Source organism: Penaeus japonicus, unplaced genomic scaffold (genome assembly GCF_977035675.1).
Source record: "Penaeus japonicus unplaced genomic scaffold, GWHDUDI00000001_assembly GWHDUDI00000040, whole genome shotgun sequence".
Classification (NCBI taxonomy): Eukaryota; Metazoa; Arthropoda; class Malacostraca; order Decapoda; family Penaeidae; genus Penaeus; species Penaeus japonicus.
In genome coordinates, this window is record NW_028234442.1 from 936,434 (window position 1) to 941,433 (window position 5,000).

A 5,000-nucleotide genomic window follows, 5' to 3' on the forward strand; every position below is an offset into this window, starting at 1 on the left:
AATTAAGCAATAGTTCGATGACGTGATTATAAATTTAATGAAAAGAGAATTCAGTCTGGTCAAATGGCAACAGAGCATATTAAGAACATATTGCAAATGTCAAAGTGAAATAGTTTCAAATATGGCGAACTGATAAGCTTAAAGGTTAAAGAAGCTGTTTTAAGATTTACTTGAAAAAGATAGTGAAAATACATTAAACTGGCATATCATATTGAAGTTTAAATAATTAATTATTTTTAAAAATCCAGTAAAAAGAACAACGCTCTGAGGTGTAAAGGGAGATAGAACATTTTATAAATTATAAGAAAAACACATAATATGAATCAATAAACAAAGGGAACATAATTGAAAATTTTGAAACTGCGAAAGATATATCCATGTACAAAAGGTGAAGCTTATACACTGATTGTAATGAAATGAAATAAAACTAAAAATGAAACAAATACTAGATGTAGTCCCGCCTTATTTGAAAATTAAGAAAAGGGAAAGATGTAGTGTTGGTATTAAGTTCAGGAGAAAGATGCTTAGCGTAGAGAGATTCCAGGATTGGGAAATCAAAATTATAATTTGATTTATGGAGAATCTTACATCCTGACGAGCTAAAAGGAGGATTTACTAGTTCAGAATAGGACCTGACAGCAAAGAAAAAGAGGAATGAGCTGACAGACTGAGAAGCCTAAGAGAGCGAATTTCAAAGTAAAGTTACTTTGAGTTTCCTTAAAATAACGCGTAATGCAATGTGTACAATTAAACTGATAGACAGTGTTAGAAATAAGAGAGTGGGTATAAGTTCCTTGTGTCTGAACAGTGATCCTACAGATCGCGGATTTTATTTTAAGGAAAAATAGTTGAAGGGTTTTATCAAGATAGTTTCTAAAATTGTATGGAATCCATAGAATGGTAAAGTACCAAAGTGATTTTTTTCTTTTTCTTTTTTCCTTTTGGGTATTATTAGATAGTGGTATAGAAAAAATGTTATTGAGTTTGAGAAGCCGATCCGAACAAAGGTTAAATCTTATAGAAAAGTAGTCTTTATGGCATTTCCCTTACATCTAAAAACAATACCACTAACCCCAAGTTCTCTCCCTCTCTCTCTGCACACACACACACACACACACACACACACACACACACACACACACACACACATATATATATATATATATATATATATATATATATATATATATATATATATATAGATATATATATATATGTGTATATACACATATATATATATATATTTATGTATATGTATGTGTTTATATATATAATATATATATATATATATATATAATATATATATATATATATATATATATATATTCATGTATATGTATATGTGTTTATATGTATATATATATAATATATATATATATATATATATATATAATATATATAATATATATATATATATATATAATATATATATAATAATATATATAAATATATATATACATATATATATACATATATATATCTCTCTCTCACTCTCTCTCTCTCTCTCTCATATATATATATATATATATATATATTATATATATATATATATATATATATATATACACACATATAAGACTTGTACATACATAACCTTACATACATCTATATTCATACATGCATTTCCTACCAAAGCCATCACAAATAAAGATCATTGGACACTTCAATGCATGAGATTGAAGAAAAATCTCATCATAGAATTCAGGAGCACTGATAAACCAAACGAAAAATTGAATAATTCCCATTGTTTCGCGAAATTCCACACATTCCTGTCTCACATTCCAAAAAGTCAGTGCGTTCCAGGCATGACACTTATGTTTTATAAAGCACATTATCTGCCTTACTGCATTACTCCAGCTCCTTGGTAATCATAGAAAATAACATCACTTCACATCATATGCACATTACAGAACATTACATTATGTGTACCACAACCACTCTTTATCATCACATTGTAGCGAGTGAATTTTCGAAGACCCCCCGCAAAGAAAACGATTGTGCTTGGGAGCAAGGGGAGAGGGTGCCCTCTGTGCGGCTGCGCAGACTGAAATACCGATGTAATAGATACGGCGTTACCTTTCCCACCGACATGAATATTATAACTTAATTAAGCATAGGGAAAATATACACACTATGTAGCGCAGGATAAAAGCGCCCTCTGCTTAAAATGCGATTTGCGGTGACGTCACTACGCAACTGAAAATGCGCACGTAAGAACAATAGCGACAGAACCGCCACTCGGACCAGAGACACCATTATAGGAACATCATTAAATACCAATTTTTATTTTGTTTAAGTTCATCTTTTATATATTTTATATGTATTTTCTGTGAGACGGTGAATCGACATCGGAGGCTACAGAGACGGCAGTTTATATTAAGGTATTGTTTTTATATTGATCGTGTTTATGTAAGCTGTCACTCCTATAGTAAAATACAGAACCCGTATGCTGAGTTTTTCCTAGAACCCTTTTATTTTGTTTTATATTAACTTTGGTATTTTATTTCGAGTCGAGTATTATATGCCATTTTATTTTTGTAAATTATTTATAAAACAATATCAGCATGTTTGACTCTCAGGCCTAAAATTTTCATGAAGAGGGCCAAACGCTACCATTTATTTGACCTGGACAATGAAAAATAACATTTGTAAACGTAATTAATATAAATGAAAGTGACATGAAAATGAATAGTAATGAAAGTGGCATGAAAATGAATAGTAATGAAATGTGACATTGGAATAAATAGCAATGAGATAATAAAATAATGAATAGTAATAAATAATGAATAACGAGAAATGAAAGATGAAATTTATGTCCGCAGAGTAAATGGACTATAAGAGTTAAGGCAAATGCTACAACATGATGTCAACATAATCATCACATAAAATTGTTTAATGTCACAAGTAATTCGCAACATTGTTTATGTAACAACATTGGTATTTCGTAATATTACATAACTCTTTTCTAAAATACTTTCGGAAGATAACTTTATGTGAATGCTATGGAGGATATGTGGTATTAGACGTATATAAGTCCAGTTATTCAACCATCCATAGAGTAATCTTCTGTTTCATCAGAGAGTAATCAAGGTAATTAAAAAAATAATAATAAATAAAATAAGATAAATAAATAACAGCACTGATCATTATCTTGGCACTTGAAAGAAAATAATACAATAAGGATACACTATCGGCAATTTACTCTGAGGTTAAAAACGGTTTGTTTATTTCCGCCATCTGCTGAGTCACAAAACTTAATCATTTTCATGAAAACGTTTGCGTACTATATATCTTAAAATATGGTGTATGGCTATTTATCCAGCCATTCTACGGAATCGAGCGAATGTTATCGTACGTCTGGCATACATGTGATCATGCGTTCCCGTGGGAAAGCAACTGATTCTGTTTCACGTTGAGTGGTATTTTTTCCTTTTTCTCCCCTCTCTCTCTCTCTCTCTCTCTCTCTCTCTCTCTCTCTCTCTCTCTCTCTCTCTCTCTCTTTATATATTTATATAGATATATATAATATATATAATATATATATATATATATATACATATATATATATATATATATATATATATATAATATTATATATATAAAATATGTATATATATATTTCTCTCTCTTATTTCTTTCTTTCTCCCTCTCTCTCTCTTCTCTCTCTCTCTCTATCTCTGTGCTCTGTCTCTCTTCTCTCTCTCTCTCTCTCTCTCTCTCTCTTTCTCTCTCTCTATTTTCATATATATGCGTACACACGTATGCATATTTGTATGCACACCTCTCTCTCTCTCTCTCTCTCTCTCTCTCTCTCTCTCTCTCTCTCTCTCTCTCTCTCTCTCTCTCTCTCTCTCTCTCTCTCTCTCTCTCTCTCTTCATATATATGCGAACACACGTATGCATATGTGTATGCATACCCCCCCTCTGAACTCTCTCTCACTCTCCCCCCCCCTCTACTTCTCACTCTTTCTCTCTCTCCTCTCTCTCTCTTCTCTCTCTCTCTCTCCCTCTCTCTCTCATCTCTTTTCATATAATATAATATGCATATGTGTATATACCACCCCCTCTCTACCCCCCTCTATATCTATCTATCTACCTCTCTACCTATACATGTGTGCGTGTGCTTAAACTAGTAAGAACTATTGTAAGAAAAAGGTCAAAATTACAAAACAAAGTCTCCTTCCCGGTTTCGTTTACTTCAATTACCGACCTTTTTATGAATAGAGTAACTGAATACTTCCATTACCTACATAAGAGAATGCATTTTACAAGTGTAGAAATATAGAAGAACAATATTTTGGTGTAAAGTTTGATATATTTCCCAGTTTGAATTTTGTTATAAGCCGATACTTGAAACCTGTCTTTCTTAGTTTAAATCACATACCACGTGATCGGTCACCGTTACCACTGGGAAACGACTCCAACGTAAGCAGGGGTAACTACTTTATTTATATAAGTAGATATAGATAGATGTTGATTAGTTAAGTTTCTGTATGGCGGTTTATCTGCTTATCTATCTAGAGAGAGAGGGGAGAGAGGAGAGAGAGAGAGAGAGAGAGAGAGAGGAACAAAAGAGAGAGAGAGAGAGAGAGAGAGAGAGAGAGAGAGAGAGAGAGGTACATACACATATGCATACGTGCGCATATATAAGAAGAGAGAGAGAGGGAGAAAGAGACACAAATAGAGGCAAACAGAGAGACAGAAAGAGACAGAGATAGAAAGGGAGAAAGAGAGACATAAAAGAGACAGATGGCTGACCAGACACACATAGATATAACCAAACACTTGCGCCGCCATGCGTGTGCGCCTTCCTCTGCATCCGAGCGAAGTTCAAAGGAAGACCGCGAGAGGCGAGAGGCGAGCGTCTCGTTTTCCCAAAATGCAATATCTCAAAATCAGAGCGAAAGGCCGCGATCCTGCCTCCTTCGCCTACCTCCCCCCCTTCCCTACCCCTCCTCCTCTGCTTGTCCCAGGACCTCGAGGAATCCCAATAACGGCAC